Source organism: Pholcus phalangioides, unplaced genomic scaffold, assembly GCF_987345545.1.
Source record: "Pholcus phalangioides strain wild (caught in Gottingen) unplaced genomic scaffold, Ppha-v1.0 ptg000032l_1, whole genome shotgun sequence".
In the NCBI taxonomy this organism is placed as follows: Eukaryota; Metazoa; Arthropoda; class Arachnida; order Araneae; family Pholcidae; genus Pholcus; species Pholcus phalangioides.
The window spans coordinates 3,683,421-3,709,773 of NW_028301622.1; the positions used below are offsets into that span (position 1 = coordinate 3,683,421).

At 42.3% G+C, this 26,353-nt stretch overlaps 47 non-coding genes across 47 annotated transcripts; all 47 read left to right on the forward strand.

Annotated features, from left to right (window-relative positions):
• The first annotated feature begins 142 nt into the window (after positions 1-142).
• TRNAA-AGC (transfer RNA alanine (anticodon AGC)) lies at positions 143-215 on the forward strand. The gene has a single exon. It is a non-coding gene; the product is annotated as a tRNA-Ala (tRNA).
• Positions 216-404: 189 nt separating this feature from the next.
• On the forward strand, positions 405-477 carry TRNAA-AGC (transfer RNA alanine (anticodon AGC)). Its single transcript has one exon. It is a non-coding gene; the product is annotated as a tRNA-Ala (tRNA).
• Positions 478-930: 453 nt separating this feature from the next.
• On the forward strand, positions 931-1,003 carry TRNAA-AGC (transfer RNA alanine (anticodon AGC)). The gene has a single exon. It is a non-coding gene; the product is annotated as a tRNA-Ala (tRNA).
• A 190-nt stretch (positions 1,004-1,193) lies between these two features.
• Positions 1,194-1,266, forward strand: TRNAA-AGC (transfer RNA alanine (anticodon AGC)). Its single transcript has one exon. It is a non-coding gene; the product is annotated as a tRNA-Ala (tRNA).
• A 190-nt stretch (positions 1,267-1,456) lies between these two features.
• TRNAA-AGC (transfer RNA alanine (anticodon AGC)) lies at positions 1,457-1,529 on the forward strand. Its single transcript has one exon. It is a non-coding gene; the product is annotated as a tRNA-Ala (tRNA).
• A 190-nt stretch (positions 1,530-1,719) lies between these two features.
• Positions 1,720-1,792, forward strand: TRNAA-AGC (transfer RNA alanine (anticodon AGC)). The gene has a single exon. It is a non-coding gene; the product is annotated as a tRNA-Ala (tRNA).
• A 453-nt stretch (positions 1,793-2,245) lies between these two features.
• TRNAA-AGC (transfer RNA alanine (anticodon AGC)) lies at positions 2,246-2,318 on the forward strand. Its single transcript has one exon. It is a non-coding gene; the product is annotated as a tRNA-Ala (tRNA).
• Positions 2,319-2,771: 453 nt separating this feature from the next.
• Positions 2,772-2,844, forward strand: TRNAA-AGC (transfer RNA alanine (anticodon AGC)). Its single transcript has one exon. It is a non-coding gene; the product is annotated as a tRNA-Ala (tRNA).
• A 190-nt stretch (positions 2,845-3,034) lies between these two features.
• TRNAA-AGC (transfer RNA alanine (anticodon AGC)) lies at positions 3,035-3,107 on the forward strand. The gene has a single exon. It is a non-coding gene; the product is annotated as a tRNA-Ala (tRNA).
• A 453-nt stretch (positions 3,108-3,560) lies between these two features.
• On the forward strand, positions 3,561-3,633 carry TRNAA-AGC (transfer RNA alanine (anticodon AGC)). Its single transcript has one exon. It is a non-coding gene; the product is annotated as a tRNA-Ala (tRNA).
• A 190-nt stretch (positions 3,634-3,823) lies between these two features.
• TRNAA-AGC (transfer RNA alanine (anticodon AGC)) lies at positions 3,824-3,896 on the forward strand. Its single transcript has one exon. It is a non-coding gene; the product is annotated as a tRNA-Ala (tRNA).
• Positions 3,897-4,349: 453 nt separating this feature from the next.
• On the forward strand, positions 4,350-4,422 carry TRNAA-AGC (transfer RNA alanine (anticodon AGC)). Its single transcript has one exon. It is a non-coding gene; the product is annotated as a tRNA-Ala (tRNA).
• A 716-nt stretch (positions 4,423-5,138) lies between these two features.
• On the forward strand, positions 5,139-5,211 carry TRNAA-AGC (transfer RNA alanine (anticodon AGC)). The gene has a single exon. It is a non-coding gene; the product is annotated as a tRNA-Ala (tRNA).
• A 190-nt stretch (positions 5,212-5,401) lies between these two features.
• TRNAA-AGC (transfer RNA alanine (anticodon AGC)) lies at positions 5,402-5,474 on the forward strand. Its single transcript has one exon. It is a non-coding gene; the product is annotated as a tRNA-Ala (tRNA).
• Positions 5,475-5,927: 453 nt separating this feature from the next.
• TRNAA-AGC (transfer RNA alanine (anticodon AGC)) lies at positions 5,928-6,000 on the forward strand. Its single transcript has one exon. It is a non-coding gene; the product is annotated as a tRNA-Ala (tRNA).
• Positions 6,001-6,979: 979 nt separating this feature from the next.
• Positions 6,980-7,052, forward strand: TRNAA-AGC (transfer RNA alanine (anticodon AGC)). The gene has a single exon. It is a non-coding gene; the product is annotated as a tRNA-Ala (tRNA).
• Positions 7,053-7,242: 190 nt separating this feature from the next.
• TRNAA-AGC (transfer RNA alanine (anticodon AGC)) lies at positions 7,243-7,315 on the forward strand. The gene has a single exon. It is a non-coding gene; the product is annotated as a tRNA-Ala (tRNA).
• Positions 7,316-7,505: 190 nt separating this feature from the next.
• Positions 7,506-7,578, forward strand: TRNAA-AGC (transfer RNA alanine (anticodon AGC)). The gene has a single exon. It is a non-coding gene; the product is annotated as a tRNA-Ala (tRNA).
• Positions 7,579-8,031: 453 nt separating this feature from the next.
• TRNAA-AGC (transfer RNA alanine (anticodon AGC)) lies at positions 8,032-8,104 on the forward strand. Its single transcript has one exon. It is a non-coding gene; the product is annotated as a tRNA-Ala (tRNA).
• A 1,768-nt stretch (positions 8,105-9,872) lies between these two features.
• Positions 9,873-9,945, forward strand: TRNAA-AGC (transfer RNA alanine (anticodon AGC)). Its single transcript has one exon. It is a non-coding gene; the product is annotated as a tRNA-Ala (tRNA).
• A 1,768-nt stretch (positions 9,946-11,713) lies between these two features.
• On the forward strand, positions 11,714-11,786 carry TRNAA-AGC (transfer RNA alanine (anticodon AGC)). The gene has a single exon. It is a non-coding gene; the product is annotated as a tRNA-Ala (tRNA).
• A 190-nt stretch (positions 11,787-11,976) lies between these two features.
• Positions 11,977-12,049, forward strand: TRNAA-AGC (transfer RNA alanine (anticodon AGC)). Its single transcript has one exon. It is a non-coding gene; the product is annotated as a tRNA-Ala (tRNA).
• Positions 12,050-14,080: 2,031 nt separating this feature from the next.
• Positions 14,081-14,153, forward strand: TRNAA-AGC (transfer RNA alanine (anticodon AGC)). Its single transcript has one exon. It is a non-coding gene; the product is annotated as a tRNA-Ala (tRNA).
• Positions 14,154-15,921: 1,768 nt separating this feature from the next.
• Positions 15,922-15,994, forward strand: TRNAA-AGC (transfer RNA alanine (anticodon AGC)). The gene has a single exon. It is a non-coding gene; the product is annotated as a tRNA-Ala (tRNA).
• Positions 15,995-16,184: 190 nt separating this feature from the next.
• Positions 16,185-16,257, forward strand: TRNAA-AGC (transfer RNA alanine (anticodon AGC)). Its single transcript has one exon. It is a non-coding gene; the product is annotated as a tRNA-Ala (tRNA).
• A 190-nt stretch (positions 16,258-16,447) lies between these two features.
• Positions 16,448-16,520, forward strand: TRNAA-AGC (transfer RNA alanine (anticodon AGC)). Its single transcript has one exon. It is a non-coding gene; the product is annotated as a tRNA-Ala (tRNA).
• Positions 16,521-16,710: 190 nt separating this feature from the next.
• Positions 16,711-16,783, forward strand: TRNAA-AGC (transfer RNA alanine (anticodon AGC)). The gene has a single exon. It is a non-coding gene; the product is annotated as a tRNA-Ala (tRNA).
• Positions 16,784-17,499: 716 nt separating this feature from the next.
• On the forward strand, positions 17,500-17,572 carry TRNAA-AGC (transfer RNA alanine (anticodon AGC)). The gene has a single exon. It is a non-coding gene; the product is annotated as a tRNA-Ala (tRNA).
• Positions 17,573-17,762: 190 nt separating this feature from the next.
• Positions 17,763-17,835, forward strand: TRNAA-AGC (transfer RNA alanine (anticodon AGC)). The gene has a single exon. It is a non-coding gene; the product is annotated as a tRNA-Ala (tRNA).
• A 190-nt stretch (positions 17,836-18,025) lies between these two features.
• TRNAA-AGC (transfer RNA alanine (anticodon AGC)) lies at positions 18,026-18,098 on the forward strand. Its single transcript has one exon. It is a non-coding gene; the product is annotated as a tRNA-Ala (tRNA).
• A 190-nt stretch (positions 18,099-18,288) lies between these two features.
• Positions 18,289-18,361, forward strand: TRNAA-AGC (transfer RNA alanine (anticodon AGC)). The gene has a single exon. It is a non-coding gene; the product is annotated as a tRNA-Ala (tRNA).
• A 453-nt stretch (positions 18,362-18,814) lies between these two features.
• Positions 18,815-18,887, forward strand: TRNAA-AGC (transfer RNA alanine (anticodon AGC)). The gene has a single exon. It is a non-coding gene; the product is annotated as a tRNA-Ala (tRNA).
• Positions 18,888-19,866: 979 nt separating this feature from the next.
• Positions 19,867-19,939, forward strand: TRNAA-AGC (transfer RNA alanine (anticodon AGC)). Its single transcript has one exon. It is a non-coding gene; the product is annotated as a tRNA-Ala (tRNA).
• A 190-nt stretch (positions 19,940-20,129) lies between these two features.
• On the forward strand, positions 20,130-20,202 carry TRNAA-AGC (transfer RNA alanine (anticodon AGC)). The gene has a single exon. It is a non-coding gene; the product is annotated as a tRNA-Ala (tRNA).
• A 453-nt stretch (positions 20,203-20,655) lies between these two features.
• Positions 20,656-20,728, forward strand: TRNAA-AGC (transfer RNA alanine (anticodon AGC)). Its single transcript has one exon. It is a non-coding gene; the product is annotated as a tRNA-Ala (tRNA).
• Positions 20,729-21,180: 452 nt separating this feature from the next.
• Positions 21,181-21,253, forward strand: TRNAA-AGC (transfer RNA alanine (anticodon AGC)). Its single transcript has one exon. It is a non-coding gene; the product is annotated as a tRNA-Ala (tRNA).
• Positions 21,254-21,969: 716 nt separating this feature from the next.
• On the forward strand, positions 21,970-22,042 carry TRNAA-AGC (transfer RNA alanine (anticodon AGC)). The gene has a single exon. It is a non-coding gene; the product is annotated as a tRNA-Ala (tRNA).
• Positions 22,043-22,232: 190 nt separating this feature from the next.
• On the forward strand, positions 22,233-22,305 carry TRNAA-AGC (transfer RNA alanine (anticodon AGC)). The gene has a single exon. It is a non-coding gene; the product is annotated as a tRNA-Ala (tRNA).
• Positions 22,306-22,495: 190 nt separating this feature from the next.
• Positions 22,496-22,568, forward strand: TRNAA-AGC (transfer RNA alanine (anticodon AGC)). Its single transcript has one exon. It is a non-coding gene; the product is annotated as a tRNA-Ala (tRNA).
• A 716-nt stretch (positions 22,569-23,284) lies between these two features.
• TRNAA-AGC (transfer RNA alanine (anticodon AGC)) lies at positions 23,285-23,357 on the forward strand. The gene has a single exon. It is a non-coding gene; the product is annotated as a tRNA-Ala (tRNA).
• Positions 23,358-23,547: 190 nt separating this feature from the next.
• Positions 23,548-23,620, forward strand: TRNAA-AGC (transfer RNA alanine (anticodon AGC)). The gene has a single exon. It is a non-coding gene; the product is annotated as a tRNA-Ala (tRNA).
• Positions 23,621-23,810: 190 nt separating this feature from the next.
• TRNAA-AGC (transfer RNA alanine (anticodon AGC)) lies at positions 23,811-23,883 on the forward strand. The gene has a single exon. It is a non-coding gene; the product is annotated as a tRNA-Ala (tRNA).
• Positions 23,884-24,073: 190 nt separating this feature from the next.
• Positions 24,074-24,146, forward strand: TRNAA-AGC (transfer RNA alanine (anticodon AGC)). Its single transcript has one exon. It is a non-coding gene; the product is annotated as a tRNA-Ala (tRNA).
• Positions 24,147-24,334: 188 nt separating this feature from the next.
• On the forward strand, positions 24,335-24,407 carry TRNAA-AGC (transfer RNA alanine (anticodon AGC)). The gene has a single exon. It is a non-coding gene; the product is annotated as a tRNA-Ala (tRNA).
• Positions 24,408-24,860: 453 nt separating this feature from the next.
• TRNAA-AGC (transfer RNA alanine (anticodon AGC)) lies at positions 24,861-24,933 on the forward strand. The gene has a single exon. It is a non-coding gene; the product is annotated as a tRNA-Ala (tRNA).
• Positions 24,934-25,123: 190 nt separating this feature from the next.
• TRNAA-AGC (transfer RNA alanine (anticodon AGC)) lies at positions 25,124-25,196 on the forward strand. Its single transcript has one exon. It is a non-coding gene; the product is annotated as a tRNA-Ala (tRNA).
• A 713-nt stretch (positions 25,197-25,909) lies between these two features.
• TRNAA-AGC (transfer RNA alanine (anticodon AGC)) lies at positions 25,910-25,982 on the forward strand. The gene has a single exon. It is a non-coding gene; the product is annotated as a tRNA-Ala (tRNA).
• The last annotated feature ends 371 nt before the right edge of the window (positions 25,983-26,353 follow it).

The following is a 26,353-nucleotide window of genomic DNA, read 5'->3' on the forward strand; positions in this document are numbered from 1 at the left end:
TTTTAGTTGTTGCAGCGCTTCCTTCGCTGTTCCTTTGCAATGTGACACAAATAAAAAAATTATAAGCAATACCTCGTAACATTTTTACTTACAAACGTGAGTATAACGGTATCGGTGAGATTTTTTAATAGCTGTTGTTTTCGGGGGCGTAGCTCAGATGGTAGAGCGCTCGCTTAGCATGCGAGAGGTACCGGGATCGATACCCGGCGCTTCCAATTTAATCAAACATTTTGCGTTCATCAATTGCCATTCTTATTTTTCTCATTTAGATGTTGCAGGGCTTCCTTCACGGTTCCTTCGCAATGTGACACAAATAAAAAATTATAAGCAATACCTAGTAACATTTTTGCCCACAAACGTGATTATAAGTGTATCGGTGAGATTTCTCCATTGCAGCTGTCGTCGGGAGCGTAGCTCAGATGGTAGAGCGCTCGCTTAGCATGCGAGAGGTACCGGGATCGATACCCGGCGCTTCCAATTTGATCAAACATATTGCGTTCATCAATTGCCATTCTTATGTTTCTCTTTTAGTTGTTGCAGCGCTTCCTTCGCTGTTCCTTTGCAATGTGACACAAATAAAAAAATTATAAGCAATACCTAGTAACATTTTTTCTTACAGACCTGAGTATAAGTGTATCGGTGAGATTTTTCCATCGCGGCGGTCGTCGGGGGCGTAGCTCAGATGGTAGAGCGCTCGCTTAGCATGCGAGAGGTACCGGGATCGATACCCGGGGATTCCAATTTGATCAAACATTTTGCGTTCATCAATTGCCATTCCTATTTTTCTCTTTTAGATGTTGCAGGGCTTTCTTCACGGTTCCTTCGCAATGCGACACAAATAAAAAAATTATAAGCAATACCTAGTAACATTTTTGCTCACAAACGTGAGTATAAGTGTATCGGTGAGATTTTTCCATTGCTGCGGTCGTCGGGGGCGTAGCTCAGATGGTAGAGCGCTCGCTTAGCATGCGAGAGGTACCGGGATCGATACCCGGCGCTTCCAATTTGATCAAACATTTTGCGTTCATCAATTGCCATTCTTATTTTTCTCTTTTAGTTGTTGCAGCGCTTCCTTCGCTGTTCCTTTGCAATGTGACACAAAAAAAAAAATTATAAGCAATACCTAGTAACATTTTTTCTTACAGACCTGAGTATAAGTGTATCGGTGAGATTTTTCCATCGCGGCGGTCGTCGGGGGCGTAGCTCAGATGGTAGAGCGCTCGCTTAGCATGCGAGAGGTACCGGGATCGATACCCGGGGCTTCCAATTTGATCAATCATTTTGCGTTCATCAATTGCCATTCTTATTTTTCTCTTTTAGATGTTGCAGGGCTTACTTCACGGTTCCTTCGCAATGTGACACAAATAAAAAAATTATAAGCAATACCTAGTAACATTTTTGCTCACAAACGTGAGTATAAGTGTATCGGTGAGATTTTTCCATTGCTGCGGGCGTCGGGGGCGTAGCTCAGATGGTAGAGCGCTCGCTTAGCATGCGAGAGGTACCGGGATCGATACCCGGCGCTTCCAATTTGATCAAACATTTTGCGTTCATTAATTGTTATTCTTATTTTTCTCTTTTAGATGTTGCAATGCTTCCTTCACTGTTCGTTTGCAATGTGACACAAATAAAAAAATTATAAGCAATACCTAGTAACATTTTTTCTTACAGACGTGATTATAAGTGTATCGGTGAGATTTTTCCATCGCTGCGGTCGTCGGGGGCGTAGCTCAGATGGTAGAGCGCTCGCTTAGCATGCGAGAGGTACCGGGATCGATACCCGGCGCTTCCAATTCGAACCAACATTTTGCGCTCATCAATTGCCATTCTTATTTTTCTCTTTTAGATGTTGCAGGGCTTCCTTCACTGTTCCTTTGCAATGTGACACAAATAAAAAAATTATAAGCAATACCTAGTAACATTTTTACTTACAAACGTGAGTATAACGGTATCGGTGAGATTTTTCCATCATTTCTGTGGTCGGGGGCGTAGCTCAGCTGGTAGAGCGCTCGCTTAGCATGCGAGAGGTACCGAGATCGGTACCCGGCGCTTCCATGTCGATCCAACATTTTGCGTTCATCAATTGCCATTCTTATTTTTCTCTTTTAGATGTTGCAGCGCTTCCTTCACTGTTCCTTTGCAATGTGACACAAATAATAAAATTATAAGTAATACCTAGTAACATTTTTACTTACAAACGTGAGTATAACGGTATCGGTGAGATTTTTCCATCATTTCTGCGGTCGGGGGCGTAGCTCAGCTGGTAGAGCGCTCGCTTAGCATGCGAGAGGTACCGGGATCGGTACCCGGCGCTTCCAATTCGATCCAACATTTTGCGTTCATCAATTGCCATTCTTATTTTTCTCTTTTAGATGTTGCAGCGCTTCCTTCACTGTTCCTTTGCAATGTGGCACAAATAAAAAAATTATAAGCAATACCTCTTGACATTTTTGCTCACAAACGTGAGTATAAGTGTATCGGTGAGATTTCTCCATTGCAGCTGTCTTCGGGGGCGTAGCTCAGATGGTAGAGCGCTCGCTTGGCATGCGAGAGGTACCGGGATCGATACCCGGCGCTTCCAATTTGATCAAACGTTTTGCGTTCATCAATTGTTTTTTTGTTTTTTTTCTTTTAGATGTTGCAATGCTTCCTTCACTGTTCGTTTGCAATGTGACACAAATAAAAAAATTATAAGCAATACCTAGTAACATTTTTTCTTACAGACGTGAGTATAAGTGTATCGGTGAGATTTCTCTATCGCTGCGGTCGTCGTGGGCGTAGCTCAGATGGTAGAGCGCTCGCTTAGCATGCGAGAGGTACCGGGATCGATACCCGGCGCTTCCAATTTGATCAAACATTTTGCGTTCATCAATTGCCATTCTTATTTTTCTCTTTTAGTTGTTGCAGCGCTTCCTTCGCTGTTCCTTTGCAATGTGACACAAATAAAAAAATTATAAGCAATACCTAGTAACATTTTTTCTTACAGACGTGAGTATAAGTGTATCGGTGAGATTTTTCCATCGCTGCCGTCGTCGGGGGCGTAGCTCAGATGGTAGAGCGCTCGCTTAGCATGCGAGAGGTACCGGGATCGATACCCGGCGCTTCCAATTTGATCCAACATTTTGCGTTCATCAATTGCCATTCTTATTTTTCTCTTTTAGATGTTGCAGCGCTTCCTTCACTGTTCCTTTGCAATGTGACACAAATAAAAAAATTATAAGCAATACCTAGTAACATTTTTACTTACAAACGTGAGTATAACGGTATCGGTGAGATTTTTCCATCATTTCTGTGGTCGGGGGCGTATCTCAGCTGGTAGAGCGCTCGCTTAGCATGCGAGAGGTACCGAGATCGGTACCCGGCGCTTCCAATTCGATCCAACAGTTTGCGTTCATCAATTGCCATTCTTATTTTTCTCTTTTAGATGTTGCAGCGCTTCCTTCACTGTTCCTTTGCAATGTGACACAAATAAAAAAATTATAAGCAATACCTAGTAACATTTTTACTTACAAACGTGAGTATAACGGTATCGGTGTGATTTTTCCATCATTTTTGTGGTCGGGGGCGTAGCTCAGCTGGTAGAGCGCTCGCTTAGCATGCGAGAGGTACCGGGATCGGTACCCGGCGCTTCCAATTGGATCCAACATTTTGCGTTCATCAATTGCCATTCTTATTTTTCTCTTTTAGATGTTGCAGCGCTTCCTTCACTGTTCCTTTGCAATGTGACACAAATAAAAAAATTATAAGCAATACCTAGTAACATTTTTACTTACAAACGTGAGTATAACGGTATCGGTGAGATTTTTCCATCATTTCTGTGGTCGGGGGCGTAGCTCAGCTGGTAGAGCGCTCGCTTAGCATGCGAGAGGTACCGGGATCGGTACCCGGCGCTTCCAATTCGATCCAACATTTTGCGTTCATCAATTGCCATTCTTATTTTTTTCTTTTAGATGTTGCAGCGCTTCCTTCACTGTTCCTTTGCAATGTGGCACAAATAAAAAAATTATAAGCAATACCTCTTGACATTTTTGCTCACAAACGTGAGTATAAGTGCATCGGTGAGATTTCTCCATTGCAGCTGTCTTCGGGGGCGTAGCTCAGATGGTAGAGCGCTCGCTTGGCATGCGAGAGGTACCGGGATCGATACCCGGCGCTTCCAATTTGATCCAACATTTTGCGTTCATCAATTGCCATTCTTATTTTTCTCTTTTAGTTGTTGCAGCGCTTCCTTCGCTGTTCCTTTGCAATGTGACACAAATAAAAAAATTATAAACAATACCTAGTAACATTTTTTCTTACAGACGTGAGTATAAGTGTATCGGTGAGATTTTTCCATCGCTGACGTCGTCGGGGGCGTAGCTCAGATGGTAGAGCGCTCGCTTAGCATGCGAGAGGTACCGGGATCGATACCCGGCGCTTCCAATTTGATCCAACATTTTGCGTTCATCAATTGCCATTCTTATTTTTCTCTTTTAGATGTTGCAGCGCTTCCTTCACTGTTCCTTTGCAATGTGACACAAATAAAAAAATTATAAGCAATACCTAGTAACATTTTTACTTACAAACGTGAGTATAACGGTATCGGTGAGATTTTTCCATCATTTCTGTGGTCGGGGGCGTAGCTCAGCTGGTAGAGCGCTCGCTTAGCATGCGAGAGGTACCGAGATCGGTACCCGGCGCTTCCAATTCGGTCCAACATTTTGCGTTCATCAATTGCCATTCTTATTTTTCTCTTTTAGATGTTGCAGCGCTTCCTTCACTGTTCCTTTGCAATGTGACACAAATAAAAAAATTATAAGCAATACCTAGTAACATTTTTACTTACAAACGTGAGTATAACGGTATCGGTGAGATTTTTCCATCATTTCTGTGGTCGGGGGCGTAGCTCAGCTGGTAGAGCGCTCGCTTAGCATGCGAGAGGTACCGAGATCGGTACCCGGCGCTTCCAATTCGGTCCAACATTTTGCGTTCATCAATTGCCATTCTTATTTTTCTCTTTTAGTTGTTGCAGCGCTTCCTTCACTGTTCGTTTGCAATGTGACACAAATAAAAAAATTGTAAGCAATACCTAGTAACATTTTTTCTTACAGTCGTGAGTATAAGTGTATCGGTGAGATTTCTCCATCGCTGCGGTCGTCGTGGGCGTAGCTCAGATGGTAGAGCGCTCGCTTAGCATGCGAGAGGTACCGGGATCGATACCCGGCGCTTCCAATTTGATCCAACATTTTGCGTTCATCAATTGCCATTCTTATTTTTCTCTTTTAGTTGTTGCAGCGCTTCCTTCGCTGTTCCTTTGCAATGTGACACAAATAAAAAAATTATAAACAATACCTAGTAACATTTTTTCTTACAGACGTGAGTATAAGTGTATCGGTGAGATTTTTCCATCGCTGACGTCGTCGGGGGCGTAGCTCAGATGGTAGAGCGCTCGCTTAGCATGCGAGAGGTACCGGGATCGATACCCGGCGCTTCCAATTTGATCCAACATTTTGCGTTCATCAATTGCCATTCTTATTTTTCTCTTTTAGATGTTGCAGCGCTTCCTTCACTGTTCCTTTGCAATGTGACACAAATAAAAAAATTATAAGCAATACCTAGTAACATTTTTACTTACAAACGTGAGTATAACGGTATCGGTGAGATTTTTCCATCATTTCTGTGGTCGGGGGCGTAGCTCAGCTGGTAGAGCGCTCGCTTAGCATGCGAGAGGTACCGAGATCGGTACCCGGCGCTTCCAATTCGGTCCAACATTTTGCGTTCATCAATTGCCATTCTTATTTTTCTCTTTTAGATGTTGCAGCGCTTCCTTCACTGTTCCTTTGCAATGTGACACAAATAAAAAAATTATAAGCAATACCTAGTAACATTTTTACTTACAAACGTGAGTATAACGGTATCGGTGAGATTTTTCCATCATTTCTGTGGTCGGGGGCGTAGCTCAGCTGGTAGAGCGCTCGCTTAGCATGCGAGAGGTACCGGGATCGGTACCCGGCGCTTCCAATTCGATCCAACATTTTGCGTTCATCAATTGCCATTCTTATTTTTCTCTTTCAGATGTTGCAGCGCTTCCTTCACTGTTCCTTTGCAATGTGACACAAATAAAAAAATTATAAGCAATACCCCTTGACATTTTTGCTCACAAACGTGAGTATAAGTGTATCGGTGAGATTTCTCCATTGCAGCTGTCTTCGGGGGCGTAGCTCAGATGGTAGAGCGCTCGCTTGGCATGCGAGAGGTACCGGGATCGATACCCGGCGCTTCCAATTTGATCAAACGTTTTGCGTTCATCAATTGTTTTTTTGTTTTTTTTCTTTTAGATGTTGTAATGCTTCCTTCACTGTTCGTTTGCAATGTGACACAAATAAGAAAATTATAAGCAATACCTAGTAACATTTTTTCTTACAGACGTGAGTATAAGTGTATCGGTGAGATTTCTCCATCACTGCGGTCGTCGTGGGCGTAGCTCAGATGGTAGAACGCTCGCTTAGCATCCGAGAGGTACCGGGATCGATACCCGTTGCTTCCAATTTGATCAAACATTTTGCGTTCATCAATTGTCATTCTTATTTTTCTCTTTTAGATGTTGCAGCGCTTCCTTCACTGTTCCTTTGCAATGTGACACAAATAAAAAAATTATAAGCAATACCTAGTAACATTTTTACTTACAAACGTGAGTATAACGGTATCGGTGAGATTTTTCCATCATTTCTGTGGTCGGGGGCGTAGCTCAGCTGGTAGAGCGCTCGCTTAGCATGCGAGAGGTACCGAGATCGGTACCCGGCGCTTCCAATTCGGTCCAACATTTTGCGTTCATCAATTGCCATTCTTATTTTTCTCTTTTAGATGTTGCAGCGCTTCCTTCACTGTTCCTTTGCAATGTGACACAAATAAAAAAATTATAAGCAATACCTAGTAACATTTTTACTTACAAACGTGAGTATAACGGTATCGGTGAGATTTTTCCATCATTTCTGTGGTCGGGGGCGTAGCTCAGATGGTAGAGCGCTCGCTTAGCATGCGAGAGGTACCGGGATCGATACCCGGCGCTTCCGATTTGATCAAACATTTTGCGTTCATCAATTGCCATTCTTATTTTTCTCTTTTAGTTGTTGCAGCGCTTCCTTCGCTGTTCCTTTGCAATGTGACACAAATAAAAAAATTATAAGCAATACCTAGTAACATTTTTACTTACAAACGTGAGTATAACGGTATCGGTGAGATTTTTCAATTGCTGTTGCTTTCGGGGGCGTAGCTCAGATGGTAGAGCGCTCGCTTAGCATGCGTGAGGTACCGGGATCGATACCCGGCGCTTCCAATTTGGTCAAACATTTTGCGTTCATCAATTGCCATTCTTATTTTTCTCTTTTAGATGTTGCAGCGCTTCCTTCACTGTTCCTTTGCAATGTGACACAAATAAAAAAATTATAAGCAATACCTAGTAACATTTTTACTTACAAACGTGAGTATAACGGTATCGGTGAGATTTTTCAATTGCTGTTGCTGTCGGGGGCGTAGCTCAGATGGTAGAGCGCTCGCTTAGCATGCGAGAGGTACCGGGATCGATACCCGGCGCTTCCAATTTGATCCAACATTTTGCGTTCATCAATTGTCATTCTTATTTTTCTCTTTTAGATGTTGCAGCGCTTCCTTCACTGTTCCTTTGCAATGTGACACAAATAAAAAAATTATAAGCAATACCTAGTAACATTTTTACTTACAAACGTGAGTATAACGGTATCGGTGAGATTTTTCCATTATTTCTGTGGTCGGGGGCGTAGCTCAGCTGGTAGAGCGCTCGCTTAGCATGCGAGAGGTACCGAGATCGGTACCCGGCGCTTCCAATTCGATCTAGCATTTTGCGTTCATCAATTGCCATTCTTATTTTTCTCTTTTAGATGTTGCAGCGCTTCCTTCACTGTTCCTTTGCAATGTGACACAAATAAAAAAATTATAAGCAATACCTAGTAACATTTTTACTTACAAACGTGAGTATAACGGTATCGGTGAGATTTTTCCATCATTTCTGTGGTCGGGGGCGTAGCTCAGTTGGTAGAGCGCTCGCTTAGCATGCGAGAGGTACCGGGATCGGTACCCGGCGCTTCCAATTCGATCCAACATTTTGCGTTCATCAATTGCCATTAATATTTTTCTCTTTTAGATGTTGCAGCGCTTCCTTCACTGTTCCTTTGCAATGTGACACAAATAAAAAAATTATAAGCAATACCTAGTAACATTTTTACTTACAAACGTGAGTATAACGGTATCGGTGAGATTTTTCAATTGCTGTTGCTTTCGGGGGCGTAGCTCAGCTGGTAGAGCGCTCGCTTGGCATGCGAGAGGTACCGGGATCGGTACCCGGCGCTTCCAATTCGATCCAACATTTTGCTTTCATCAATTGCCATTCTTATTTTTCTCTTTTAGATGTTGCAGCGCTTCCTTCACTGTTTCTTTGCAATGTGGCACAAATAAAAAAATTATAAGCAATACCTCTTGACATTTTTGCTCACAAACGTGAGTATAAGTGTATCGGTGAGATTTCTCCATTGCAGCTGTCTTCGGGGGCGTAGCTCAGATGGTAGAGCGCTCGCTTGGCATGCGAGAGGTACCGGGATCGATACCCGGCGCTTCCAATTTGATCAAACGTTTTGCGTTCATCAATTGTTTTTTTGTTTTTTTTCTTTTAGATGTTGCAATGCTTCCTTCACTGTTCGTTTGCAATGTGACACAAATAAAAAAATTATAAGCAATACCTAGTAACATTTTTTCTTACAGACGTGAGTATAAGTGTATCGGTGAGATTTCTCCATCGCTGCGGTCGTCGTGGGCGTAGCTCAGATGGTAGAGCGCTCGCTTAGCATGCGAGAGGTACCGGGATCGATACCTGGCGCTTCCAATTTGATCAAACATTTTGCGTTCATCAATTGCCATTCTTATTTTTCTCTTTTAGTTGTTGCAGCGCTTCCTTCGCTGTTCCTTTGCAATGTGACACAAATAAAAAAATTATAAGCAATACCTAGTAACATTTTTTCTTACAGACGTGAGTATAAGTGTATCGGTGAGATTTTTCCATCGCTGCCGTCGTCAGGGGCGTAGCTCAGATGGTAGAGCGCTCGCTTAGCATGCGAGAGGTACCAGGATCGATACCCGGCGCTTCCAATTTGATCCAACATTTTGCGTTCATCAATTGCCATTCTTATTTTTCTCTTTTAGATGTTGCAGCGCTTCCTTCACTGTTCCTTTGCAATGTGACACAAATAAAAAAATTATAAGCAATACCTAGTAACATTTTTACTTACAAACGTGAGTATAACGGTATCGGTGAGATTTTTCCATCATTTCTGTGGTCGGGGGCGTAGCTCAGCTGGTAGAGCGCTCTCTTAGCATGCGAGAGGTACCGGGATCGGTACCCGGCGCTTCCAATTCGATCCAACATTTTGCGTTCATCAATTGCCATTCTTATTTTTCTCTTTTAGATGTTGCAGCGCTTCCTTCACTGTTCCTTTGCAATGTGACACAAATAAAAAAATTATAAGCAATACCTAGTAACATTTTTACTTACAAACGTGAGTATAACGGTATCGGTGAGATTTTTCCATCATTTCTGTGGTCGGGGGCGTAGCTCAGCTGGTAGAGCGCTCGCTTTTTATGCGAGAGGTACCGGGATCGGTACCCGGCGCTTCCAATTCGATCCAACATTTTGCGTTCATCAATTGCCATTCTTATTTTTCTCTTTTAGTTGTTGCAGCGCTTCCTTCGCTGTTCCTTTGCAATGTGACACAAATAAAAAAATTATAAACAATACCTAGTAACATTTTTTCTTACAGACGTGAGTATAAGTGTATCGGTGAGATTTTTCCATCGCTGACGTCGTCGGGGGCGTAGCTCAGATGGTAGAGCGCTCGCTTAGCATGCGAGAGGTACCGGGATCGATACCCGGCGCTTCCAATTTGATCCAACATTTTGCGTTCATCAATTGCCATTCTTATTTTTCTCTTTTAGATGTTGCAGCGCTTCCTTCACTGTTCCTTTGCAATGTGACACAAATAAAAAAATTATAAGCAATACCTAGTAACATTTTTACTTACAAACGTGAGTATAACGGTATCGGTGAGATTTTTCCATCATTTCTGTGGTCGGGGGCGTAGCTCAGCTGGTAGAGCGCTCGCTTAGCATGCGAGAGGTACCGAGATCGGTACCCGGCGCTTCCAATTCGATCCAACATTTTGCGTTCATCAATTGCCATTCTTATTTTTCTCTTTCAGATGTTGCAGCGCTTCCTTCACTGTTCCTTTGCAATGTGACACAAATAAAAAAATTATAAGCAATACCCCTTGACATTTTTGCTCACAAACGTGAGTATAAGTGTATCGGTGAGATTTCTCCATTGCAGCTGTCTTCGGGGGCGTAGCTCAGATGGTAGAGCGCTCGCTTGGCATGCGAGAGGTACCGGGATCGATACCCGGCGCTTCCAATTTGATCAAACGTTTTGCGTTCATCAATTGTTTTTTTGTTTTTTTTCTTTTAGATGTTGTAATGCTTCCTTCACTGTTCGTTTGCAATGTGACACAAATAAAAAAATTATAAGCAATACCTAGTAACATTTTTTCTTACAGACGTGAGTATAAGTGTATCGGTGAGATTTCTCCATCACTGCGGTCGTCGTGGGCGTAGCTCAGATGGTAGAGCGCTCGCTTAGCATGCGAGAGGTACCGGGATCGATACCCGGCGTTTCCAATTTGATCAAACATTTTGCGTTCATCAATTGCCATTCTTATTTTTCTCTTTTAGTTGTTGCAGCGCTTCCTTCACTGTTCCTTTGCAATGTGACACAAATAAAAAAATTATAAGCAATACCTAGTAACATTTTTACTTACAAACGTGAGTATAACGGTATCGGTGAGATTTTTCCATCATTTCTGTGGTCGGGGGCGTAGCTCAGCTGGTAGAGCGCTCGCGTAGCATGCGAGAGGTACCGGGATCGGTACCCGGCGCTTCCAATTCGATCCAACATTTTGCGTTCATCAATTGCCATTCTTATTTTTTTCTTTTAGATATTGCAGCGCTTCCTTCACTGTTCCTTTGCAATGTGGCACAAATAAAAAAATTATAAGCAATACCTAGTAACATTTTTACTTACAAACGTGAGTATAACGGTATCGGTGAGATTTTTCCATCATTTCTGTGGTCGGGGGCGTAGCTCAGCTGGTAGAGCGCTCGCGTAGCATGCGAGAGGTACCGGGATCGGTACCCGGCGCTTCCAATTCGATCCAACATTTTGCGTTCATCAATTGCCATTCTTATTTTTTTCTTTTAGATATTGCAGCGCTTCCTTCACTGTTCCTTTGCAATGTGGCACAAATAAAAAAATTATAAGCAATACCTCTTGACATTTTTGCTCACAAACGTGAGTATAAGTGTATCGGTGAGATTTCTCCATTGCAGCTGTCTTCGAAAGCGTAGCTCAGATGGTAGAGCGCTCGCTTGGCATGCGAGAGGTACCGGGATCGATAGCCGGCGCTTCCAATTTGATCAAACGTTTTGCGTTCATCAATTGTTTTTTTGTTTTTTTTCTTTTAGATGTTGCAATGCTTCCTTCACTGTTCGTTTGCAATGTGACACAAATAAAAAAATTATAAGCAATACCTAGTAACATTTTTTCTTACAGACGTGAGTATAAGTGTATCGGTGAGATTTCTCCATCGCTGCGGTCGTCGTGGGCGTAGCTCAGATGGTAGAGCGCTCGCTTAGCATGCGAGAGGTACCGGGATCGATACCCGGCGCTTCCAATTTGATCCAACATTTTGCGTTCATCAATTGCCATTCTTATTTTTCTCTTTTAGATGTTGCAGCGCTTCCTTCACTGTTCCTTTGCAATGTGACACAAATAAAAAAATTATAAGCAATACCTAGTAACATTTTTACTTACAAACGTGAGTATAACGGTATCGGTGAGATTTTTCCATCATTTCTGTGGTCGGGGGCGTAGCTCAGCTGGTAGAGCGCTCGCTTAGCATGCGAGAGGTACCGGGATCGATACCCGGCGCTTCCAATTCGATCCAACATTTTGCTTTCATCAATTGCCATTCTTATTTTTCTCTTTTAGATGTTGCAGCGCTTCCTTCACTGTTTCTTTGCAATGTGGCACAAATAAAAAAATTATAAGCAATACCTCTTGACATTTTTGCTCACAAACGTGAGTATAAGTGTATCGGTGAGATTTCTCCATTGCAGCTGTCTTCGGGGGCGTAGCTCAGATGGTAGAGCGCTCGCTTGGCATGCGAGAGGTACCGGGATCGATACCCGGCGCTTCCAATTTGATCAAACGTTTTGCGTTCATCAATTGTTTTTTTGTTTTTTTTCTTTTAGATGTTGCAATGCTTCCTTCACTGTTCGTTTGCAATGTGACACAAATAAAAAAATTATAAGCAATACCTAGTAACATTTTTTCTTACAGACGTGAGTATAAGTGTATCGGTGAGATTTCTCCATCGCTGCGGTCGTCGTGGGCGTAGCTCAGATGGTAGAGCGCTCGCTTGGCATGCGAGAGGTACCGGGATCGGTACCCGGCGCTTCCAATTCGATCCAACATTTTGCTTTCATCAATTGCCATTCTTATTTTTCTCTTTTAGATGTTGCAGCGCTTCCTTCACTGTTTCTTTGCAATGTGGCACAAATAAAAAAATTATAAGCAATACCTCTTGACATTTTTGCTCACAAACGTGAGTATAAGTGTATCGGTGAGATTTCTCCATTGCAGCTGTCTTCGGGGGCGTAGCTCAGATGGTAGAGCGCTCGCTTGGCATGCGAGAGGTACCGGGATCGATACCCGGCGCTTCCAATTTGATCAAACGTTTTGCGTTCATCAATTGTTTTTTTGTTTTTTTTCTTTTAGATGTTGCAATGCTTCCTTCACTGTTCGTTTGCAATGTGACACAAATAAAAAAATTATAAGCAATACCTAGTAACATTTTTTCTTACAGACGTGAGTATAAGTGTATCGGTGAGATTTCTCCATCGCTGCGGTCGTCGTGGGCGTAGCTCAGATGGTAGAGCGCTCGCTTAGCATGCGAGAGGTACCGGGATCGATACCTGGCGCTTCCAATTTGATCAAACATTTTGCGTTCATCAATTGCCATTCTTATTTTTCTCTTTTAGTTGTTGCAGCGCTTCCTTCGCTGTTCCTTTGCAATGTGACACAAATAAAAAAATTATAAGCAATACCTAGTAACATTTTTTCTTACAGACGTGAGTATAAGTGTATCGGTGAGATTTTTCCATCGCTGCCGTCGTCAGGGGCGTAGCTCAGATGGTAGAGCGCTCGCTTAGCATGCGAGAGGTACCAGGATCGATACCCGGCGCTTCCAATTTGATCCAACATTTTGCGTTCATCAATTGCCATTCTTATTTTTCTCTTTTAGATGTTGCAGCGCTTCCTTCACTGTTCCTTTGCAATGTGACACAAATAAAAAAATTATAAGCAATACCTAGTAACATTTTTACTTACAAACGTGAGTATAACGGTATCGGTGAGATTTTTCCATCATTTCTGTGGTCGGGGGCGTAGCTCAGCTGGTAGAGCGCTCTCTTAGCATGCGAGAGGTACCGGGATCGGTACCCGGCGCTTCCAATTCGATCCAACATTTTGCGTTCATCAATTGCCATTCTTATTTTTCTCTTTTAGATGTTGCAGCGCTTCCTTCACTGTTCCTTTGCAATGTGACACAAATAAAAAAATTATAAGCAATACCTAGTAACATTTTTACTTACAAACGTGAGTATAACGGTATCGGTGAGATTTTTCCATCATTTCTGTGGTCGGGGGCGTAGCTCAGCTGGTAGAGCGCTCGCTTTTTATGCGAGAGGTACCGGGATCGGTACCCGGCGCTTCCAATTCGATCCAACATTTTGCGTTCATCAATTGCCATTCTTATTTTTCTCTTTTAGTTGTTGCAGCGCTTCCTTCGCTGTTCCTTTGCAATGTGACACAAATAAAAAAATTATAAACAATACCTAGTAACATTTTTTCTTACAGACGTGAGTATAAGTGTATCGGTGAGATTTTTCCATCGCTGACGTCGTCGGGGGCGTAGCTCAGATGGTAGAGCGCTCGCTTAGCATGCGAGAGGTACCGGGATCGATACCCGGCGCTTCCAATTTGATCCAACATTTTGCGTTCATCAATTGCCATTCTTATTTTTCTCTTTTAGATGTTGCAGCGCTTCCTTCACTGTTCCTTTGCAATGTGACACAAATAAAAAAATTATAAGCAATACCTAGTAACATTTTTACTTACAAACGTGAGTATAACGGTATCGGTGAGATTTTTCCATCATTTCTGTGGTCGGGGGCGTAGCTCAGCTGGTAGAGCGCTCGCTTAGCATGCGAGAGGTACCGAGATCGGTACCCGGCGCTTCCAATTCGATCCAACATTTTGCGTTCATCAATTGCCATTCTTATTTTTCTCTTTCAGATGTTGCAGCGCTTCCTTCACTGTTCCTTTGCAATGTGACACAAATAAAAAAATTATAAGCAATACCCCTTGACATTTTTGCTCACAAACGTGAGTATAAGTGTATCGGTGAGATTTCTCCATTGCAGCTGTCTTCGGGGGCGTAGCTCAGATGGTAGAGCGCTCGCTTGGCATGCGAGAGGTACCGGGATCGATACCCGGCGCTTCCAATTTGATCAAACGTTTTGCGTTCATCAATTGTTTTTTTGTTTTTTTTCTTTTAGATGTTGTAATGCTTCCTTCACTGTTCGTTTGCAATGTGACACAAATAAAAAAATTATAAGCAATACCTAGTAACATTTTTTCTTACAGACGTGAGTATAAGTGTATCGGTGAGATTTCTCCATCACTGCGGTCGTCGTGGGCGTAGCTCAGATGGTAGAGCGCTCGCTTAGCATGCGAGAGGTACCGGGATCGATACCCGGCGTTTCCAATTTGATCAAACATTTTGCGTTCATCAATTGCCATTCTTATTTTTCTCTTTTAGTTGTTGCAGCGCTTCCTTCACTGTTCCTTTGCAATGTGACACAAATAAAAAAATTATAAGCAATACCTAGTAACATTTTTACTTACAAACGTGAGTATAACGGTATCGGTGAGATTTTTCCATCATTTCTGTGGTCGGGGGCGTAGCTCAGCTGGTAGAGCGCTCGCGTAGCATGCGAGAGGTACCGGGATCGGTACCCGGCGCTTCCAATTCGATCCAACATTTTGCGTTCATCAATTGCCATTCTTATTTTTTTCTTTTAGATATTGCAGCGCTTCCTTCACTGTTCCTTTGCAATGTGGCACAAATAAAAAAATTATAAGCAATACCTAGTAACATTTTTACTTACAAACGTGAGTATAACGGTATCGGTGAGATTTTTCCATCATTTCTGTGGTCGGGGGCGTAGCTCAGCTGGTAGAGCGCTCGCGTAGCATGCGAGAGGTACCGGGATCGGTACCCGGCGCTTCCAATTCGATCCAACATTTTGCGTTCATCAATTGCCATTCTTATTTTTTTCTTTTAGATATTGCAGCGCTTCCTTCACTGTTCCTTTGCAATGTGGCACAAATAAAAAAATTATAAGCAATACCTCTTGACATTTTTGCTCACAAACGTGAGTATAAGTGTATCGGTGAGATTTCTCCATTGCAGCTGTCTTCGAAAGCGTAGCTCAGATGGTAGAGCGCTCGCTTGGCATGCGAGAGGTACCGGGATCGATAGCCGGCGCTTCCAATTTGATCAAACGTTTTGCGTTCATCAATTGTTTTTTTGTTTTTTTTCTTTTAGATGTTGCAATGCTTCCTTCACTGTTCGTTTGCAATGTGACACAAATAAAAAAATTATAAGCAATACCTAGTAACATTTTTTCTTACAGACGTGAGTATAAGTGTATCGGTGAGATTTCTCCATCGCTGCGGTCGTCGTGGGCGTAGCTCAGATGGTAGAGCGCTCGCTTAGCATGCGAGAGGTACCGGGATCGATACCCGGCGCTTCCAATTTGATCCAACATTTTGCGTTCATCAATTGCCATTCTTATTTTTCTCTTTTAGATGTTGCAGCGCTTCCTTCACTGTTCCTTTGCAATGTGACACAAATAAAAAAATTATAAGCAATACCTAGTAACATTTTTACTTACAAACGTGAGTATAACGGTATCGGTGAGATTTTTCCATCATTTCTGTGGTCGGGGGCGTAGCTCAGCTGGTAGAGCGCTCGCTTAGCATGCGAGAGGTACCGGGATCGATACCCGGCGCTTCCAATTCGATCCAACATTTTGCGTTCATCAATTGCCATTCTTATTTTTCTCTTTTAGATGTTGTAGCGCTTCCTTCACTGTTCCTTTGCAATGTGACACAAATAAAAAAATTATAAGCAATACCTAGTAACATTTTTACTTACAAACGTGAGTATAACGGTATCGGTGAGATTTTTCCATCATTTCTGTGGTCGGGCGCGTAGCTCAGCTGGTAGAGCGCTCGCTTAGCATGCGAGAGGTACCGGGATCGATACCCGGCGCTTCCAATTCGATCCAACATTTTGCGTTCATCAATTGCCATTCTTATTTTTCTCTTTTAGATGTTGCAGCGCTTCCTTCACTGTTCCTTTGCAATGTGACACAAATAAAAAAATTATAAGCAATACCCCTTGACATTTTTGCTCACAAACGTGAGTATAAGTGTATCGGTGAGATTTCTCCATTGCGGCTGTCTTCGGGGGCGTAGCTCAGATGGTAGAGCGCTCGCTTAGCATGCGAGAGGTACCGGGATCGATACCCGGCGCTTCCAATTTGATCAAACGTTTTGCGTTCATCAATTGTCATTCTTATTTTTCTCTTTTAGATGTTGCAGCGCTTCCTTCACTGTTCCTTTGCAATGTGACACAAATAAAAAAATTATAAGCAATACCTAGTAACATTTTTTCTTACAGACGTGAGTATAAGTGTATCGGTGAGATTTTTCCATCGCTGCCGTCGTCAGGGGCGTAGCTCAGATGGTAGAGCGCTCGCTTAGCATGCGAGAGGTACCAGGATCGATACCCGGCGCTTCCAATTTGATCCAACATTTTGCGTTCATCAATTGCCATTCTTATTTTTCTCTTTTAGATGTTGCAGCGCTTCCTTCACTGTTCCTTTGCAATGTGACACAAATAAAAAAATTATAAGCAATACCTAGTAACATTTTTTCTTACAGACGTGAGTATAAGTGTATCGGTGAGATTTTTCCATCGCTGCCGTCGTCAGGGGCGTAGCTCAGATGGTAGAGCGCTCGCTTAGCATGCGAGAGGTACCAGGATCGATACCCGGCGCTTCCAATTTGATCCAACATTTTGCGTTCATCAATTGCCATTCTTATTTTTCTCTTTTAGATGTTGCAGCGCTTCCTTCACTGTTCCTTTGCAATGTGACACAAATAAAAAAATTATAAGCAATACCTAGTAACATTTTTACTTACAAACGTGAGTATAACGGTATCGGTGAGATTTTTCCATCATTTCTGTGGCCGGGGGCGTAGCTCAGCTGGTAGAGCGCTCGCTTAGCATGCGAGAGGTACCGGGATCGGTACCCGGCGCTTCCAATTCGATCCAACATTTTGCGTTCATCAATTGCCATTCTTATTTTTCTCTTTTAGATGTTGCAGCGCTTCCTTCACTGTTCCTTTGCAATGTGACACAAATAAAAAAATTATAAGCAATACCTAGTAACATTTTTACTTACAAACGTGAGTATAACGGTATCGGTGAGATTTTTCCATCTTTTCTGTGGTCGGGGGCGTAGCTCAGCTGGTAGAGCGCTCGCTTAGCATGCGAGAGGTACCGGGATCGATACCCGGCGCTTCCAATTAGATCCAACATTTTGCGTTCATCAATTGCCATTCTTATTTTTCTCTTTTAGATGTTGCAGCGCTTCCTTCACTGTTCCTTTGCAATGTGACACAAATAAAAAAATTATAAGCAATACCTAGTAACATTTTTACTTACAAACGTGAGTATAACGGTATCGGTGAGATTTTTCCATCATTTCTGTGGTCGGGGGCGTAGCTCAGCTGGTAGAGCGCTCGCTTAGCATGCGAGAGGTACCGGGATCGGTACCCGGCGCTTCCAATTCGATCCAACATTTTGCGTTCATCAATTGCCATTCTTATTTTTCTCTTTTAGATGTTGCAGCGCTTCCTTCACTGTTCCTTTGCAATGTGACACAAATAAAAAAATTATAAGCAATACCTAGTAACATTTTTACTTACAAACGTGAGTATAACGGTATCGGTGAGATTTTTCCATCATTTCTGTGGTCGGGGGCGTAGCTCAGCGGGTAGAGCGCTCGCTTAGCATGCGAGAGGTACCGGGATCGGTACCCGGCGCTTCCAATTCGATCCAACATTTTGCGTTCATCAATTGCCATTCTTATTTTTCTCTTTTAGATGTTGCAGCGCTTCCTTCACTGTTCCTTTGCAATGTGACACAAATAAAAATATTATAAGCAATACCACTTGACATTTTTGCTCACAAACGTGAGTATAAGTGTATCGGTGAGATTTCTCCATTGCAGCTGTCTTCGGGGGCGTAGCTCAGATGGTAGAGCGCTCGCTTGGCATGCGAGAGGTACCGGGATCGATACCCGGCGCTTCCAATTTAATCAAACGTTTTGCGTTCATCAATTGTTTTTTTGTTTTTTTTCTTTTAGATGTTGTAATGCTTCCTTCACTGTTCGTTTGCAATGTGACACAAATAAAAAAATTATAAGCAATACCTAGTAACATTTTTTCTTACAGACGTGAGTATAAGTGTATCGGTGAGATTTCTCCATCACTGCGGTCGTCGTGGGCGTAGCTCAGATGGTAGAGCGCTCGCTTAGCATGCGAGAGGTACCGGGATCGATACCCGGCGCTTCCAATTTGATCAAACATTTTGCGTTCATCAATTGCCATTCTTATTTTTCTCTTTTAGTTGTTGCAGCGCTTCCTTCGCTGTTCCTTTGCAATGTGACACAAATAAAAAAATTATAAGCAATACCTAGTAACATTTTTACTTACAAACGTGAGTATAACGGTATCGGTGAGATTTTTCCATCATTTCTGTGGTCGGGGGCGTAGCTCAGCTGGTAGAGCGCTCGCTTAGCATGCGAGAGGTACCGAGATCGGTACCCGGCGCTTCCAATTCGATCCAACATTTTGCGTTCATCAATTGCCATTCTTATTTTTCTCTTTTAGATGTTGCAATGCTTCCTTCACTGTTCCTTTGCAATGTGACACAAATAAAAAAATTATAAGCAATACCTAGTAACATTTTTACTTACAAACGTGAGTATAACGGTATCGCTGAGATTTTTCCATCATTTCTGTGGTCGGGGGCGTAGCTCAGCTGGTAGAGCGCTCGCGTAGCATGCGAGAGGTACCGGGATCGGTACCCGGCGCTTCCAATTCGATCCAACATTTTGCGTTCATCAATTGCCATTCTTATTTTTTTCTTTTAGATATTGCAGCGCTTCCTTCACTGTTCCTTTGCAATGTGGCACAAATAAAAAAATTATAAGCAATACCTCTTGACATTTTTGCTCACAAACGTGAGTATAAGTGTATCGGTGAGATTTCTCCATTGCAGCTGTCTTCGAAAGCGTAGCTCAGATGGTAGAGCGCTCGCTTGGCATGCGAGAGGTACCGGGATCGATACCCGGCGCTTCCAATTTGATCAAACATTTCGCGTTCATCAATTGTCATTCTTATTTTTCTCTTTTAGATGTTGCAGCTCTTCCTTCACTGTTCCTTTGCAATGTGACACAAATAAAAAAATTATAAGCAATACCTAGTAACATTTTTACTTACAAACGTGAGTATAACGGTATCGGTGAGATTTTTCAATTGCTGTTGTTTTCGGGGGCGTAGCTCAGATGGTAGAGCGCTCGCTTAGCATGCGAGAGGTACCGGGATCGATACCCGGCGCTTCCAATTTGATCAAACATTTTGCGTTCATCAATTGTCATTCTTATTTTTCTCTTTTAGATGTTGCAATGCTTCCTTCACTGTTCGTTTGCAATGTGACACAAATAAAAAAATTATAAGCAATACCTAGTAACATTTTTACTTACAAACGTGAGTATAACGGTATCGGTGAGATTTTTCCATCATTTCTGTGGTCGGGGGCGTAGCTCAGCTGGTAGAGCGCTCGCTTAGCATGCGAGAGGTACCGGGATCGATACCCGGCGCTTCCAATTTGATCAAACATTTCGCGTTCATCAATTGTCGTTCTTATTTTTCTCTTTTAGATGTTGCAGCTCTTCCTTCACTGTTTCTTTGCAATGTGACACAAATAAAAAAATTATAAGCAATACCTAGTAAAATGTTTGCTCACAAACGTGAGTATAAGTGTATCGGTGAGATTTTTCCATTGCTGCGGTCGTCGGGGGCGTAGCTCAGATGGTAGAGCGCTCGCTTAGCATCCGAGAGGTACCGGGATCGATACCCGTCGCTTCCAATTTGATCAAACATTTTGCGTTCATCAATTGTCATTCTTATTTTTCCCTTTTAGATGTTGCAATGCTTCCTTCACTGTTCGTTTGCAATGTGACACAAATAAAAAAATTATAAGCAATACCTAGTAACATTTTTTCTTACAGACGTGAGTATAAGTGTATCGGTGAGATTTTTCCATTATTGCTGTCGTCGGGGGCGTAGCTCAGATGGTAGAGCGCTCGCTTAGCATGCGAGAGGTACCGGGATCGATACCCGGCCCTTCCAATTTGATCAAACATTTTGCGTTCATCAATTGCCATTCTTATTTTTCTCTTTTAGATGTTGCAGGGCTTCCTTCACGGTTCCTTCGCAATGTGACACAAATAAAAAATTATATGCAATACCTAGTAAAATTTTTGCTCACAAACGTGAGTATAAGTGTATCGGTGAGATTTCTCCATTGCAGCTGTCGTCGGGGGCGTAGCTCAGATGGTAGAGCGCTCGCTTAGCATGCGAGAGGTACCGGGATCGATAAACGGCGCTTCCAATTTGATCAAACATTTTGCGTTCATCAATTGCCATTCTTATTTTTCTCTTTTAGATGTTGCAATGCTTCCTTCACTGTTCCTTTGCAATGTGACACAAATAAAAAAATTATAAGCAATACCTAGTAACATTTTTTCTTACAGACGTGAGTATAAGTGTATCGGTGAGATTTCTCCATCACTGCGGTCGTCGTGGGCGTAGCTCAGATGGTAGAGCGCTCGCTTAGCATGCGAGAGGTACCGGGATCGATACCCGGCGCTTCCAATTTGATCAAACATTTTGCGTTCATCAATTGCCATTCTTATTTTTCTCTTTTAGATGTTGCAATGCTTCCTTCACTGTTCCTTTGCAATGTGACACAAATAAAAAAATTATAAGCAATACCTAGTAACATTTTTACTTACAAACGTGAGTATAACGGTATCGCTGAGATTTTTCCATCATTTCTGTGGTCGGGGGCGTAGCTCAGCTGGTAGAGCGCTCGCGTAGCATGCGAGAGGTACCGGGATCGGTACCCGGCGCTTCCAATTCGATCCAACATTTTGCGTTCATCAATTGCCATTCTTATTTTTTTCTTTTAGATATTGCAGCGCTTCCTTCACTGTTCCTTTGCAATGTGGCACAAATAAAAAAATTATATGCAATACCTCTTGACATTTTTGCTCACAAACGTGAGTATAAGTGTATCGGTGAGATTTCTCCATTGCAGCTGTCTTCGAAAGCGTAGCTCAGATGGTAGAGCGCTCGCTTGGCATGCGAGAGGTACCGGGATCGATACCCGGCGCTTCCAATTTGATCAAACATTTCGCGTTCATCAATTGTCATTCTTATTTTTCTCTTTTAGATGTTGCAGCTCTTCCTTCACTGTTCCTTTGCAATGTGACACAAATAAAAAAATTATAAGCAATACCTAGTAACATTTTTACTTACAAACGTGAGTATAACGGTATCGGTGAGATTTTTCAATTGCTGTTGTTTTCGGGGGCGTAGCTCAGATGGTAGAGCGCTCGCTTAGCATGCGAGAGGTACCGGGATCGATACCCGGCGCTTCCAATTTGATCAAACATTTTGCGTTCATCAATTGTCATTCTTATTTTTCTCTTTTAGATGTTGCAATGCTTCCTTCACTGTTCGTTTGCAATGTGACACAAATAAAAAAATTATAAGCAATACCTAGTAACATTTTTTCTTACAGACGTGAGTATAAGTGTATCGGTGAGATTTTTCCTTCGTTTCTGTGGTCGGGGGCGTAGCTCAGCTGGTAGAGCGCTCGCTTAGCATGCGACAGGTACCGGGATCGATACCCGGCGCTTCCAATTCGATCCAACATTTTGCGTTCATCAATTGCCATTCTTATTTTTCTCTTTTAGATGTTGTAGCGCTTCCTTCACTGTTCCTTTGCAATGTGACACAAATAAAAAAATTATAAGCAATACCTAGTAACATTTTTACTTACAAACGTGAGTATAACGGTATCGGTGAGATTTTTCCATCATTTCTGTGGTCGGGGGCGTAGCTCAGCTGGTAGAGCGCTCGCTTAGCATGCGAGAGGTACCGGGATCGATACCCGGCGCTTCCAATTTGATCAAACATTTCGCGTTCATCAATTGTCATTCTTATTTTTCTCTTTTAGATGTTGCAGCTCTTCCTTCACTGTTTCTTTGCAATGTGACACAAATAAAAAAATTATAAGCAATACCTAGTAAAATTTTTGCTCACAAACGTGAGTATAAGTGTATCGGTGAGATTTTTCCATTGCTGCGGTCGTCGGGGGCGTAGCTCAGATGGTAGAGCGCTCGCTTAGCATCCGAGAGGTACCGGGATCGATACCCGTCGCTTCCAATTTGATCAAACATTTTGCGTTCATCAATTGTCATTCTTATTTTTCCCTTTTAGATGTTGCAATGCTTCCTTCACTGTTCGTTTGCAATGTGACACAAATAAAAAAATTATAAGCAATACCTAGTAACATTTTTTCTTACAGACCTGAGTATAAGTGTATCGGTGAGATTTTTCCATTATTGCTGTCGTCGGGGGCGTAGCTCAGATGGTAGAGCGCTCGCTAAGCATGCGAGAGGTATCGGGATCGATACCCGGCGCTTCCAATTTGATCAAACATTTTGCGTTCATCAACTGCCATTCTTATTTTTCTCTTTTAGATGTTGCAGGGCTTTCTTCACGGTTCCTTCGCAATGTGACACAAATAAAAAAATTATAAGCAATACCTAGTAACATTTTTGCTCACAAACGTGAGTATAAGTGTATCGGTGAGATATTTCCATCGCTGCGGTCGTCGGGGGCGTAGCTCAGATGGTAGAGCGCTCGCTTAGCATGCGTGAGGTACCGGGATCGATACCCGGCGCTTCCAATTTGGTCAAACATTTTGCGTTCATCAATTGCCATTCTTATTTTTCTCTTTTAGATGTTGCAGCGCTTCCTTCACTGTTCCTTTGCAATGTGACACAAATAAAAAAATTATAAGCAATACCTAGTAACATTTTTACTTACAAACGTGAGTATAACGGTATCGGTGAGATTTTTCAATTGCTGTTGCTGTCGGGGGCGTAGCTCAGCTGGTAGAGCGCTCGCTTAGCATGCGAGAGGTACCGGGATCGGTACCCGGCGCTCCCAATTCGATCCAACATTTTGCGTTCATCAATTGCCATTCTTATTTTTCTCTTTTAGATGTTGCAGCGCTTCCTTCACTGTTCCTTTGCAATGTGACACAAATAAAAAAATTATAAGCAATACCTAGTAACATTTTTACTTACAAACGTGAGTATAACGGTATCGGTGAGATTTTTCCATCATTTCTGTGGTCGGGGGCGTAGCTCAGCTGGTAGAGCGCTCGCTTAGCATGCGAGAGGTACCGGGATCGATACCCGGCGCTTCCAATTTGTTCAAACATTTTGCGTTCATCAATTGCCATTCTTATTTTTCTCTTTTAGATGTTGCAGCGCTTCCTTCACTGTTCCTTCGCAATGTGACACAAATAAAAAAATTATAAGCAATACCCCTTGACATTTTTGCTCACAAACGTGAGTATAAGTGTATCGGTGAGATTTCTCCATTGCGGCTGTCTTCGGGGGCGTAGCTCAGATGGTAGAGCGCTCGCTTAGCATGCGAGAGGTACCGGGATCGATACCCGGCGCTTCCAATTTGATCAAACGTTTTGCGTTCATCAATTGTTTTTTTTTTTTTTCTTTTAGATGTTGCAATGCTTCCTTCACTGTTCGTTTGCAATGTGACACAAATAAAAAAATTATAAGCAATACCTAGTAACATTTTTTCTTACAGACGTGAGTATAAGTGTATCGGTGAGATTTTTCCATCGCTGCGGTCGTCGGGGGCGTAGCTCAGATGGTAGAGCGCTCGCTTAGCATGCGAGAGGTACTGGGATCGATACCCGGCGCTTCCAATTTGATCAAACATTTTGCGTTCATCAATTGTCATTCTTATTTTTCTCTTTTAGATGTTGCAATGCTTCCTTCACTGTTCGTTTGCAATGTGACACAAATAAAAAAATTATAAGCAATACCTAGTAACATTTTTTCTTACAGACGTGAGTATAAGTGTATCGGTGAGATTTTTCCATCGCTGCGGTCGTCGGGGGCGTAGCTCAGATGGTAGAACGCTGGCTTAGCATCCGAGAGATACCCGGCGCGATACCCGGCGCTTCCAATTTGATCAAACATTTCGCGTTCATTAATTGTCATTCTTATTTTTCTCTTTTAGATGTTGCAGCTCTTCCTTCACTGTTTCTTTGCAATGTGACACAAATAAAAAAATTATAAGCAATACCTAGTAACATTTTTACTTACAAACGTGAGTATAACGGTATCGGTGAGATTTTTCCATCATTTCTGTGGTCGGGGGCGTAGCTCAGCTGGTAGAGCGCTCGCTTAGCATGCGAGAGGTACCGGGATCGATACCCGGCGCTTCCAATTTGTTCAAACATTTTGCGTTCATCAATTGCCATTCTTATTTTTCTCTTTTAGATGTTGCAGCGCTTCCTTCACTGTTCCTTTGCAATGTGACACAAATAAAAAAATTATAAGCAATACCCCTTGACATTTTTGCTCACAAACGTGAGTATAAGTGTATCGGTGAGATTTCTCCATTGCGGCTGTCTTCGGGGGCGTAGCTCAGATGGTAGAGCGCTCGCTTAGCATGCGAGAGATACCGGGATCGATACCCGGCGCTTCCAATTTGATCAAACGTTTTGCGTTCTTCAATTGTTTTTTTTTTTTTCTTTTAGATGTTGCAATGCTTCCTTCACTGTTCCTTTGCAATGTGACACAAATAAAAAAATTATAAGCAATACCTAGTAACATTTTTTCTTACAGACGTGAGTATAAGTGTATCGGTGAGATTTTTCCATCGCTGCGGTCGTCGGGGGCGTAGCTCAGATGGTAGAGCGCTCGCTTAGCATGCGAGAGATACCCGGCGCGATACCCGGCGCTTCCAATTTGATCAAACATTTCGCGTTCATTAATTGTCATTCTTATTTTTCTCTTTTAGATGTTGCAGCTCTTCCTTCACTGTTTCTTTGCAATGTGACACAAATAAAAAAATTATAAGCAATACCTAGTAACATTTTTGCTCACAAACGTGAGTATAAGTGTATCGGTGAGATTTTTCCATTGCTGCGGTCGTCGGGGGCGTAGCTCAGATGGTAGAACGCTCGCTTAGCATCCGAGAGGTACCGGGATCGATACCCGTTGCTTCCAATTTGATCAAACATTTTGCGTTCATCAATTGTCATTCTTATTTTTCTCTTTTAGATGTTTCAATGCTTCCTTCACTGTTCGTTTGCAATGTGACACAAATAAAAAAATTATAAGCAATAAATAGTAACGTTTTTTCTTACAGACGTGAGTATAACGGTATCGGTGAGATTTTTCCATTATTGCTGTCGTCGGGGGCGTAGCTCAGATGGTAGAGCGCTCGCTTAGCATGCGAGAGGTACCGGGATCGATACCCGGCGCTTCCAATTTGATCAAATATTTTGCGTTCGTCAATTGTCATTCTTATTGTTCTCTTTTAGATGTTGCAATGCTTCCTTCACTGTTCGTTTGCAATGTGACACAAATAAAAAAATTATAACCATTACCTCGTAACATTTTTACTTACAAACGTGAGTATAACGGTATCGGTGATATTTTTCAATTGGTGTTGCCGTTGTGGGCGTAGCTCAGATGGTAGAGCGCTCGCTTTGCGTGCGGGAGGTACCGGGATCGATACCCGGTGCTTCCAATTTGACCTAGCTTTCATGAATTGCCATTCTTATTTTTGCTCTTTTCAGATGATGATGATAATTCCAAAATTAATGAAAGTGATAATTCCAAAATTAATGAAAATGAT